Raw genomic sequence first — 13,903 nt, 5'->3', positions numbered from 1 at the left:
TGATAGGTTATCAAGAGAATATTGAAAAGACTAACTCCAATAACCTCTTTACATCTTGAAAAACAAGGCTGGGTGGCAAACAGTCACTTGCCCAAAAGTCACTGCTTATCTATATCCCCAACTAAACCCCCTGATTTGGGGGCTTCTTTTGATAATAGATGGCTAGTCTTTCTATCCAATTCCTGGTGTTTTCTTGGTTACTGGATAATTGATGCAAAAAGCCTGTTATATGAATTATTTTAGTCTAAGATCTTTGGTATTGTTATATAGCCTCCTTTCTTTTTGATTCATTATTTTTTCTTAGTTCTAGCTTAAAAATTTTTCCCACATACACCCTTCATCGTAAGCAACATTAAATCCTTACTGGATGCAGTCTGAGACGCAGATAATAACTTAGATATAAATAAATTCTACTCACTTAACCCTTCCACACACAGGGTTTCCTTATTTTCCTTTATATATTTACATGCTTTTAATAATTCTCTCCTCTTTTTCCCAAAGTCTCAGTCTTTACTGGTTGACAACTATTAGGAATCTCCAAATTGCTACTGTCAAGTGCCATCCTAAGGACTAACAGAAGTATTACCTCTAAACAGAATCAGACTGAGCAGAACCTGTAACAGAACCACCATGATTCCTAACTAACCAAGGGAAACTGAAGAACAGAATCACGGCAAAGACTGGGCCATGCTAACGGTCTGTGGAGTGATGGTGCATCCAATCAGGTGAAGGACACAAAACCGCAGCAAATATCTATTAAGTGTTTACAACGTACCAAGCACTGAGAGGAATGCTAGATACCGTATCTTCACATGAGGCAGATAACATCATGACTCCTGTTTTATAGATAAGGAAGATGAGGTTCAGAGAGGTCACATGGCTAATAATTGGCAAGACAGCAATTGGAATTCAGGATTTTCTCATTCCATGAACTCCTGCTCTGAAGAGGCTGATTCTGTGGAGGCTGGTTCATTAGCAGCACAGAATCCAAAGTGCTGGTGATGCTTTTGCCAAAACTTTTAAAAGAGAGAAGGAAAGGAGGGAAGCTTGGGCGAAGCAGCTGTGCACTCTCCTAGGAGCTTTGAACTAAAGTGCCACAACCAGTCTGTGAAAAGAACACTACGCTTCTTGCTGGATGAATGAGGAAACTTCATCTTGGAGTGGCCTTTGGTCACCCGGCTAGGGGGTGTTAAGGTCAGGATTTGAAGAAGGTTTGGCATTTAACCCCACCGCCACTGTCTTTTCTTCCTTCCTTTCTTTGTTCTTTCTTTTCTTTCTTTCTCTCTCTCTCTTTTTTCTTTCTTTGTTCAACCATGTCCATATTTGACACACTTGTCAGCTACAGGCTTAATTATCATTGTCCTAGAAACTGGTTGCCCTTAACTGAGAACAAACTGAGGGTTGATGGGGGGTGGGAGGGAGGGGAGGGTGGGTGATGGGTATTGAGGAGGGCACCTTTTGGGATGAGCACTGGGTGTTGTATGGAAACCAGTTTGACAATACACTTCATATATTGAAAAAATAAAAAAATAAAATAAAATAAAAAAATAAAAAATAAACAAAAAAAAATAAAAGAAACTGGTTGCCCTTGCCTCATTCCACCTCTTTAAAAACACTCATTTCTTCCAATGATGTTTACTAAGCAATTACTCTGTACCAAAAATTAGGCTAAGCATTTTCAGGGACACAGCAATGAAGGCAACGTGGATTCTCTTACAGAGTATGTGTAGCCTAAGTAAAGGAGATAAAGTGTAAAACTACAGATAATAGTAAAAACTCATGTTGATGATGGTGAAAATAGTGTTTAGTATGTGTCACTCTTCTGAGATTGAACATGCATTATATAATTTTACTTTATTTTATTTAAAGGTTTGTTTATTTATTTTGAGGGAGAGAGAGAGCAGAAGGGGCAGAGAGGGGGAAAGAGAAAATCCCAAGCAGATTCCATGCTGTCAGCATGCAGCCCAACATGGCTCAATCTCATACCCATGAGACCATGACCTGAGCCAAAATTAAGAGTCAGACGCTGAACTGAGTTACCCAGATGCCCCTGAACATGCATTATTTCATTTAATCTTCATTGCAGACAACTGCTGATGCCCATGCAATATATCCTTGACCCACCTAAATTCACCTGAAATTAAAGTGGATGATTTCCATGATGTTAAGCACTTCCTGCCTCAAGTGCCTATATCTCTCTGCTTTCTCGACTACCTTTATCCAAAACCACAGGAGTCTTCTCAACCAGCCTGGTTGAGAACTAGGAAATGTCAAGGAGTTAATGCCCAGGGGCAACCCTTAACCAATGAGGCAATGAGGAATGGGGGTTGGTAGACAAATACCCCAGCATTCCCAACCCTTGGTGCGACAACTCCCAGGCACTTTTTACAGTTACTCAGAAGATTCCAGTAGCCCACAGCAGTAATCTAACCATTAAATAATACTGTTTCTCTCTTCCCTCTTTGACTTCCCCACCCCTCCAGCTAGTGCTTTCTGGTATTATCTTGCAAATGAACTACCTGCATCCAATTACTGTCTCAGGATCTGCTTTGTAGGATAGAAGTGTGTCTAGAAAATAATGCTCAGGATGGTATTTTGAAGTTGGAACAATCACTGGTCAGAGAAAAACCAGGGCTGTTTGCTGCTTTTTAAGGTGGTGGCAACCCAAACCACATTGTAGCCTCACAATTACTACAACCTATTAAGTGAATTGAAATAAGCTGCAGATAGAAGGGGGAAAATGGGCTAATACAACAGCTCTAGCACTTAAAAGAGATAGGGACAATGGAATTATAAGAATGATGGAATTGGATATATCTTGGTAAATGCCCTAGAGATCTAGAGGGTAAAAAAAAAATGTAGGTTTAGTTTATCACTATCAGTACAGGATGTCCTGTGAAAGCCAGAAAACCTCCATTGCAATATTTCTAATCTAGAAGAGGCTGATTCAACACAAAAAGAATTTAGACTGATACTTTTCTCAAAAATCAAAATTCTCTCAAAAGACAGTAATAAAGAAGGAAGTTAGCATGACTTGCTCATCTCCAGCAGCTAGAGGGCAGACCATCATGAAAATCAGGTCCAATATTAGATATACAACTACTCTAAGGAACTACAAAGGAGATGGAACATTTAATTCCATTAGGTCGTTTATGTTAATTCAGTGCTCTGGTAAGTAGTGGAACTCAAAGACTTGGAAAGTGGATATCTGGGCAAGTGCTCCTGAGAAAGAAAACTCTCTAGGTGATTACCTTGCACTTTCCAGATTGGAGGGGGAAAAGGCATTTTATTTTTCTTGGTAAAAGGAGTAGACTCTCAATGCCTGGAAATATCACCCCAAACAGATACCTCTCAGAATAATGCTCCTCCCTTCAGATCTTTGCTCATTTCCTCCCATTGTTTCTTCACCACTAACTAGTTGTATCTTAGCATAGCCCAAAAGGGCACATGGGAGGGGATAGTTTGTTCAACAAAAAGAAACTATTTAGCATGTACTGAGAAGAGTGGAGGGAAAGATTGGGAGTGAATCTTGAAGTTGGGATCCAAGGCTGGGTAAGGGAGAGTTTGAGTTTATTGATATGGGTGCTTTCCAGTGATTTCCCATCAAGATTTAACATCATGGGACGTACACCTAGAGCCAGTCTTACTGCACTGCAACAATGAATCAGTGAAGCTTAACCATGATCATAGGTTATAAGGTGGATATGCCAGAGCTGCCTTAGCAAAGTATTGAGAAAGGAGTCAGAAAGTCCATGTAAGTCAACACATTAGCAAAGATATATTAGGTGAGAACAGAAAAGTTACTAACTAACAGGTGTTCCCTAGGTGAGCCCAGGTGACACTTCTTTCAAGAAAGATGAAAAATGTGCTAAGGGGGGTGATATGTTAGCATCATTGAGAAACTCAACTTACTGTTTGTTTTTGTTTGGGGTTGGCTGTATTTTGTTGGTTGATTAGGAAATACCATCACAGAACTACGATCCATAGTCTCAATAGGTGACAGAAATTTAGGATAGAAAAGACCAAGTGTCCGCACCACCAGACACATGGTAGTTTTACCATAATTGGAAGCAGGGTCAAATTGACATTCAGAAGGCCTTTAAACACCTTGGATTTGCAGAAATGGCTAGTGAGTCATGACAGCTCTGGGACTGATATAAATGGGAAACTCACAAATACATGTTATGATCATATAACCAATAAATTTAAGAGCTTGTCATCAGACATAGCTTTCAACTGCTGCAATGGACAATCATGATCACTTATTCAGTTTCTGGTCTGAGGCCAACAAGAGAAGGGGAGGTAGGATCATTTTGGTAAGAAAGCCTATAATACTCTGCCAATATATGCTATAAATACTTCCCCATTTTTTCTTCAAAGGAACTTGTAACCACTATTGTGCTGAAGCCAACTTGCACTACTATCAAAAGCAAATCGTGCACGTCTCATCTTAATTCTGTATTCATTTACATGATGTTGATAGCTTTAATTACCCATGAGTGGGACTTTTTACACCATGGAAATTTGCAAATGCTATACTTCAAGGTTTTATTGTTTTTATTTTTTCCTCAAAAAAACCCTTTTTATTAAACATCTAACAGACCACCACTGCTTATGATCATACACTAGAGTAACTGTACATTGGGGAATAGAAAATATCCAGATTTTTTTAGAGGTGTTGGACACTTGTTAACAGTTGACATTGAGACCAAGGGATCCAAGATACCTGCTGATAAAATCAGGGCATATGGTAGATAGGTGATAAATGGAGTTCTGGGTCAAGTCTACCTCACAATGGCTGCAGCGGTTAAGCAGACTCATCCTGTGGTAATGGAATGAAAACATATATCTTCTAAAAAGATTTGTATAAGAAAGTTCACAGTAGCATTATTCATAATAGTGGAAAACTGGAAATAATCCAAATCATCAATAGGGGATTGGATAACGCTATTTTGTACTATTCATATAATGAAATATCATTCAGAAATTAAAAGAACTTTTGATACATGCAATGATATGGAGAGATCTTAAACACATTATGTTGAAAAAAGAAGACAAATACACAAAAAATGCATAGTTTATGATTCCATTCATATGATTTTATAGAATTGGTAAAAGTAGGCTATGCTAAAGGAAATCAGATAAGTGATTCCCTGGGGGAGGAGGTAAATCTACTGAGGAGTGTGAGAGAACTTTCTGAAGATATGAAAATATCTTGGGGCCTGGGTAGATAAGTTGGTTGAGCATCTGACTCTTGATTTCAGCTCAGATCATGATCCCAGGGTTGTGTAATCAAGCCCATGTCAGCCTTCATGCTGAGACTAGAGCCTACTTAAGATTCTCTCTCTCACCCCCCACACCCCCCGCCACCTCTCCCACTCATGTGTACATACATGTGTGCTCTCTGTCTCTCTCTTTCTCTTTCTCTAAAATAAAAAGAAAATCTTGGGGTGCCTGGGTAGCTCAGTTGGTTAAGCATCTGACGTTGGCTCAGGTCATGATTTCATGGTTTGTGAGTTCGAGCCCCACATCGGGCTCTGTGCTGACAGTTCAGAGCCTGGAGCCTGCTTCAGATTCTGTGTCTCCCTCTCTCTCTGCTCCTCCCCTGCTCATGCTCTGTCTCTCTCTCTCAAAAAAAGGAATAAACATTAAATTTTATTTTAATTCTTAAAAAAAAAATAAAAGAAAAAGAAAATCTTAAAAAAGAAAATATCCTGATTTGAGTGTTGGTTATACAGGGGTATACATTTTCAACACTCATCAAACTGTACACTCAAAATATGTGCATTTTATTAAATGTAACTCAGTTAAATATTTTTAAACAGCATAGTTAATAACTATTTTTTTTAACATTTATTTATTTTTGAGACAGAGAGAGACAGAGCATGAACGGGGGAGGGTCAGAGAGAGGGAGACACAGAATCTGAAACAGGCTCCAGGCTCTGAGCTGTCAGCACAGAGCCTGACGCGGGGCTCGAACCCACGGACCGTGAGATCATGACCTGAGCCGAAGTCGGCCGCTTAACCGACTGAGCCACCCAGGCGCCCCAATAACTATTGAGCGCTTCCAATTTTTCAGTCATTATTCTAAGTGCTCATGTAAATCATACCACTTGTTTCTTAGAGTCATTTTATAGGTATTCTTTCTCATTTCACAGAAGAAAAAACTGAGGCACTGGTAAATTAGCCAAGGTCAGACAGCAAAGACCTGTTAGAGCTGACAGTCTATTCCAGGCAGTCTGAAACCAGAGCTGGACCCCTTAACATCTATGTTGTAATCAAGCCTTCCCCAAAGTCCACAGCCTTAAATATTGAAACCCATCGCGAAAAAATAAAGTTTACAATTATTGCCTGTCATTTCTGAAAAGTTGCCATCACATAATGGTTGCTTGGAATGGTAACGGACACTGAAAGATGCCTGCAATGAGTGCTGGGGAAAGATACTACAAGTTTAAATGGTGACTGGAGGCTCCAAACAGCATCCTTGAACTGCAGGCAGGGAGGCTGCCTGTCAAGAACCATCAAGGGGAGAAAGCTGCTCAGTGTGAGGCTGATAAGACAGCACCTAGAATACTGTAAACAGTTCTGGGCATCTCAACACGAGAGAGCTGTCAAGAAATTGGAAGAGATTCAAAGAGCATCAGGGAGCATGATTAAAGGACTGGAGGGACTGATTTATGAGAAAAGATTAAAAGAACTAAATACTGTCTGCATAGATCGAGCATAACTAAGGAGGGACATACTAACAACATAAATATTTGAAGGGCATACACACAGAAGGAGAAAGATTGTTAATGCTGCCCCATGGAGGTATAAATAGATTTTTGAGTATGGAACACAGAAATGAAAATGCTGTCCAAATATTAAGAAACATGCCCTGACAATGAGGTCAATTAGACTTGAAGGATCTTCCCAAAGGACAAGTAGAAATCCAGCGTCCAAGCCATTGACAATCAGTCCTGACACAGAACAACAGCATCCTAAATACTCTCAGAGAAACATGATTTTATGGAGAAATTCTTCCTACCTCTTAAGCATATTGGGGGTAATAATGGCAAAACTATTTGCAGTGTTTCAAATGCTTTTATATTTAATACTTAATGGCATTTCTTTGTAGGAAATATTCCACCTCCTTTACAAATCAGGGATGCTCTGGGTCAGAGAAATTTTATAGATCTTGCAGATGTTAAGGTACAAAGCCAGGAGTCCATTCCAGCTTTTAGAACTTCAAAGCATATATCTTTTCCATAATAGATATAAGCAAGTCTTGTGTTGGCTATTTTGAATATATTGCCAAAGAAAAGCCAGGGTGCCATCAGTGTCTGACTTGGCCAAGAGAATATTCATCTGACACAAGACAATCTTAAGCATCAGCTGGATTTCAGAATAACAAACAGATTTTCAAAGGAGATGTTAAGCTTCAAAAATTGTTCTAAAGAATGTGCGTTGCCTCAAAAACTTTCACCTAGTCAAACTGCAAGCACTCACAAAACATGCCCTCTTTGGCTCTTAATTTATTCATAATTTACTTATTTGCTCATTACATATATATTGAGTGCTGTATATACATTGAATATTGTGCTAGAAGACAGCTGTGGGCAATTCAAAGTCCCTGTCCTCAAGGAGTTTACATTCTAGTTGGGAATAAAGATAATGGAGAAATACAGATTTAAGGAAATCATAGGTACTGATAGGTGTGAGTAATAAAAATACAATAGAATGAGAAGGATGAGGAGACAAGCAAAAGACTGGGAGAAAACATTTGCAAAAGACACATCAGATAAAGGACTGTTACCCAAATATATATAACAAAACTTAAAAACAAGAAAATCTGACTTACAAATGGGCCAAAGACTAATAGCCACTTCATCAAAAGAAGATATACAGATGGAAAAAAAAAGCATATAAAAAGGTGCTACTGGCACCTGGGTGGCTCAGTTGGTTAAGTGTCTGACTTCAGCTCAGGTCATGATCTCACGGCTCGTGAGTTCGAACCCCACGTCGGGCTCTGTGCTGACAGCTCAGAGCCTGGAGCTTGCTTTGGATTCTGTGTCTCCTTCTCTCTCTCTCTGCCCCTCCCCTGCTCATGCTCCGTCTTTCTTGCTCTCTCTCCTTCAAATATAAACATTAAAAAAAAAAATCAGTATAAAAGATGTTCCACATATCATCGAGGGAATTAAAATGAAAACAATGATGAGATACCACTGTGCGCCTATTAGAATGGCCAAAATTTGATACACTGACAACACCAAATGCTGGCGAAGATGTGAGGCAATAGAACTCTCCTTCGCTGCTGGTGGAAATGCAAAATGGCGCAGCCACTTTGGAAGATGGTTGGGTGCTTTCGTACAAAACTAAACATATCCTTACCATATGGCATGGCAATCATGCAATCACATGTGCTCCTTTTAACCAGGAACTGAAAACCTGAAAACTGGTTTCCACACAAACACCTGCATTTATATGTTTTATATATATATATATATATATATATATATATATATATATATATATATAATTCCAAAACTTGAAAAAAAAAACAAGATATCCTTCAGTAGGTGAATGGATAAATAGACCGTGGACATGAAATATTATTCAGTGCTAAAAAGAAATAAGCTGTCAAGCCATGAAAAGACATGGAAAAACTTTAAATGCTTATTACTAAGTGAAAGAAGCCAATCTGAAATGGCTACATGCTTATAATTCCAACTATATGACATTCTGAAAATGGCAAAATTATAGAGTTGTAAAAAAAAAAAAATCATCGGTTGCCAGGAGTTGGGGAGGCAGAGGAGGGGAAGGAACATGTGAAGCACAGAAGGCTTTTAGGGCAGAAGAAATGCTCTGTACAATAACCATGGTTGCCTGTCATGGTGCATTCGCTGAAACCCATCAAAAGTACACTACCACGAGTTCATTGCAGTGCAAACTATGGACTTTGGGTGACTACGGCGGAGTGTGTCAGTGGAGCTTCTCAATTGTAACAAATGTACCAGTCTGGTGCGAGATGTTAACAATGGGGAGGCTAGGGGTGCCTGGGTGGCTCAGTTGGTTGAGCGACCGACTTTGGCTCAGGTCATAATCTCGCGGTGTATGAGTTCTAGCCCCGCATTAGGCTCTGTGCTGACAGCTCGGAGCTTGGAGCCTGCTTCAGATTCTGTGTCTCCCTCTCTTTCTGCCCCTCGCACTCGTGCTCTCTGTCTCTCAAAAATAAATAAAAACATTAAATAATTTTTAAGAAATAATGGGAGAGGCTATGCTAGCATGTGGGTATGGGTAAATGGGAAGTCTGTGCCTTCCTCTTAATTTTGCTACGAACTTAAAACTGCTCTAAAAACAGTCGTGTTTTTAAGTTTATTTATTTATTTGAGAGAGAGAGAGAGGGAGGGAGAGAGAGAGAAAGCGTGGGGGTGAGAGACAGAGAATCTCAAGCAGGCTCCGCTTTCAGTGGGAGCCCGGCACAGGGCTTGATCTCAAGTCTGTGAGATCAAGACCTGAACCAATATCAAGAGTCAGACGCCGAACCACCAGAGACACTCAGGCGCCCCAAACTGCTCTTAAAAAATAGTCTTAACACACACACCCATGCACACACACACAGACTTAGGAGCTAGACTAGGATAGGGGTTGTGATTAGCATGTTTATATCTGGAGGTCCCTGAAGGTGTATTAGGAAAGTAATGCAGGAGCAGAGACCTGACTGAAGTGAAGGAGAGAGTTCCATCAAAATCTGGGAAAGGGTGTATCAGGCATAGGACAGAGCAAGGACAGTTGCTGGCAGAAGTGGGGGTGGGTGGGACATGAGCTGATATGTCTGAGAGATAACAAAATTCACGGTGGCTGAGTGGAATGAGGGAATAATAATGGTTGAGATAGGAGATATGGTCAGGAGACAGATTCTAAAGGGTGTTATTGTGATCGTAAGCTCTTTTTACTCTGAATTCAGAAGCTATTGGAGGGTTTTGCTCAGAGAAGTAACATGATCTCTCTTATGTTTTAAAAGAATTCTTGTGGGTACTGTGTTGAATACAGACTGTAAGGAAGTAAGGATGAAGGCAAGAAGACCAGTTAATCAGCAACTCTATATTCCAGGTGAGAGGTAAGGACAGGTTGGACTAGGGTGGCAGCAAAGGAGGTAGGGAGAAGTGATCAGATTTTGAAGGTATAATCAAAATCGGTCAATGAATTAGGGACATGAGGTAAAGAGATCCATCATCTTATAACGTATCATGTTCCATTGCAACTATTTTCTCTCTGTCTTCCTTTCCAGCTCACAAACCTCTTAAAAACAGATATTAATCACTACACTTACAGCACTTAGAGATGCCTGGGATACACTATGAGATTGAAAAATGTAAATTTGTTGAATCAAATGCCCATTGTGTTCCAATGCTGTGTAGCACAAAGAACACCAAACCGAGAGATCTTGCTTATGTCACTTCACAAAACGTCTCTCAGTTTCTTCATGTGTATGTTGAAGAAGTCTGCTTAGATCATTGGTTTTGCCAACTATTTTCAGTTTAAGGCCATAAACTTTTCAGAAGACTTGATTACAGCATAGTCAATAAAGATCATCGTTTGGGATTATGTTGCCTGGAATCGAATCTCAGTTCTGCAAATTTATTTGCTGTCTGACCTTAACTAATTAATATACTTGGGACTCTACTTCTTCATCGTAAAAGGAGGAATTCCCTGAAAGCTCTGCACAAGTTTTACAAATGGAGGCAAGTGGAAATGGACAAGATTCTCAGCTTTGCTCTACTCCAGTTTCATCTAGAGCAGTTCTGCTTTTATCAGTCTACATATTTATCATCTGTGCAAGGTTTCATGACAGGAAACCTTATAAATGTGGGTACAATGTGAATGAGAAAGCACTGGATTAAATGACACCTACGGTCTCTTTTAATGTGATGTCCACTGGGTCATTCAGTAAAAGCTTATGGGATACCATAATAAACCAGGCACCATTAGGGGTGCTCCAAATGCAACATTAAATCCAATAGATAGTGCCTGTGTCTTCACAGCATTTATAGTGTAGGACTGTGTTCTTACCTGGGAGATCCATGGAACCCTAGAGAGTTATATATATTTTCTCAGAGACCCATAGGCTCTTTGATATTATACATAACATTTTGTAAGCCTGTATGCATATTCAATTTTCCTAGAGAGAACATGTGCTGCTTTCATTATTTTTTGGTAAAAAAAAAAAACCCAAATTAAAAGCCTTTTCCATGAAAATATACTTAATCAAATTTTTAAAACAAATTTTTCATCTCCAAAAGCCAAGAATAACTAGACACAGTGATTAAAATCTCTTCCAGTTTTCTTATTCTATGTTTCTATTGTTTCCCCTATAATTCTGCTAAGATGGAGAATCTATTAGAAAACAGAAATGTATTGTTATTTCTTTTGCACCTATAAACATGAATTGATACAAGTATATTTTCTAAACTGCAGGCAAACTACACTGAAGACAAATCCAAATGTGAGAAAGCATCCCACACTTTCCCCATCTACACATGCAAATTGATAAAAAATAAAGTAAGATGTGACTTATACCAGAAAATGTTCATTCAATTCTGTGTTTTTCCCTAATATTGATTTCCTTTTAACAAATAAGTTTGTTTAAAAATCATCTACTAGCAGAGAAAACTAGCTGGGAAGAGGGTCTGTTCAGGAAAAAGAAACAGTTAAAAGTGTTCAGGGCCACTGTCTATTGGAAATCAATCAGAAGTGAAGATAAAACATTTCTACCATTATAATGGAAGTTGGTGGAAAATAGGATTTCATTTATGCAATTGTGATTTATAGGCAACTTTTTTAATTTTATTTTTTCTTTTCCAAAGACCTGAAGTCTATTCTCAGCTCTACCAGAAACTAGCTTTTTGAAGGAAAGCAACACAGTTATTCTAAGCCTTAGTTTCCTCATCTGTAAATCCAACTTCAAGCTCTAATATCATTGGGAATATATCTAGATTTTTCAAAACCACACTTCTAATACCTAGCACATCATATGAACACAATACTTCCTTTTTTCCCCCAATAATTCTTAAATGAATGCATGAATAAATGAATGAGGAGGTTGGAAGTCATATGTTCTGGTGGAAAGAGTTCATGTAGTTAACAGAATTAAAAGAAATGAGTTGCTGCCCTGATTTCTACAATTACCATATGCATGACCCTGGGAAAGAGAGTTAAAATTCCAGATCTCAGTTTCCTTATATGTAAAATGAGCCTTACTGAGATATGTGAAAATGAGTGAGAAACATTTTACCAACAAGAAAACGCTGATGCCACTCTCCCCATTTAATTGTGATCTCTGATACAGCTTCTGACTGTACCCTTCACCAATGTGCAGAGTTTAAGGACAAGCCTAGTGGTTCACTGCATGCCCAGTTGGCTGCCATTAGACAGTGAATCTCAGACAATAAAAATCAGAGCAAACATCTGGAAGGTACAGATACTGTTGAAGCCCAAGTTCTCTTCTCCATTTCCCCCCTTTTGGCTCATTCTACCATCAGATATTTAAAAAAATAAATTCTAAAGAAAAAAAATCCACACCAAAAAACCTGTCTGAACAAGCAGCAAATGTACCCAAATTATGTTAAAATATATTAAATATAATAAATGTGTGTTGCCTTTTTCATGGAAGTTGCCAGAGCTATTTTGGGGCTTGATTCAAATCCAACCTCCCCCTGAGACTTAAAGATTTTTAACATGCAGTTTACAAGAGAAGAGAATTTGGTTTTATATAGTGTAGTATAGAGTCTAGAATTTGGTTTTATATATTTGGTTTTATTTGTACTCCGAGTTTCCAAAAGAGCATCCTAAAACAACATGTTAGATCCCTGCCTTGTGGAAAGTGCAGCCAGATTCAAGAGCCATTGTGAATCCAGCATTGGGTCACGCTGAGCTCTGATCAGCTGACTTTATTTTACAAGGTGGCAGTGGCACAGGGTTCAGAGTACAGAGAGAACCCAAAGGGGGCAGCCAATTCACAGGATTAGTGCAAAGTGGGGTTCTGAGATTAAATTAGCCAGAGACTAGAGGAAAAAGTGTGGAGATGAGAAATGGGAAATATACTAAAAATAGCAAAGTGAACTGACTCATCGCTGAGATTTCTACTGTTGTTCTCTGCATGGATAGACCAGAATCCATCAGCTCTTCAGATCCAGCTGTGACCTAAACAATGTAGTTAATTCATCATAGACATTTACTGAGCTCGTTCCCTGGTCCCAAACATTTAGTCAAGGCCATTTCTCACACTGATTTGACATCGTATCTCTCTCAGTGGTCACCCCTCACTGATCCCACAGTGAATCCCCCTTTTCATACCTTCAGTTCTTCTTTCTTGAAACATTTCATGGGTTCTCTTTTAATGGTCTCCTTGCTCCCAAATCCACAAAACACAAATCACTAGATGACATGAATCATGCATTTTCCAGTGTAGCTGACTGCATCTTCCAACAATCCTATGGAAGAAGTGTCATCATCCGCATTTTATAAATAAGGGATTCACTCATGAGTTTTTACATGAAAATTGATTCTCCCTCTGATATGCTCACACATTATTTGTTTCCACGATATTGCTCTTATCATGTTGTTTTATCATCTATCCATCTAAATATCCACCTTCTAAACTAGAATGTGGATCGTTTAAGGACGGAGATCTTATCTCACTCATCTTTCTCTCTCTGGTGCCTAGATCAGAGTTAATGCTAGTTAAAATGTTGAATGACTGGGGCGCCTGGGTGGCGCAGTCGGTTAAGCGTCCGACTTCAGCCAGGTCACGATCTCGCGGTCCGTGAGTTCGAGCCCCGCGTCGGGCTCTGGGCTGATGGCTCAGAGCCTGGAGCCTGTTTCCGATTCTGTGTCTCCCTCTCTCTCTGCCCCTCCCCCGTTC

The sequence above is a fragment of the Leopardus geoffroyi genome, chromosome D4, assembly GCF_018350155.1.
Source record: "Leopardus geoffroyi isolate Oge1 chromosome D4, O.geoffroyi_Oge1_pat1.0, whole genome shotgun sequence".
Taxonomy (NCBI): domain Eukaryota; kingdom Metazoa; phylum Chordata; class Mammalia; order Carnivora; family Felidae; genus Leopardus; species Leopardus geoffroyi.
This window is presented reverse-complemented; position numbering follows the sequence as displayed.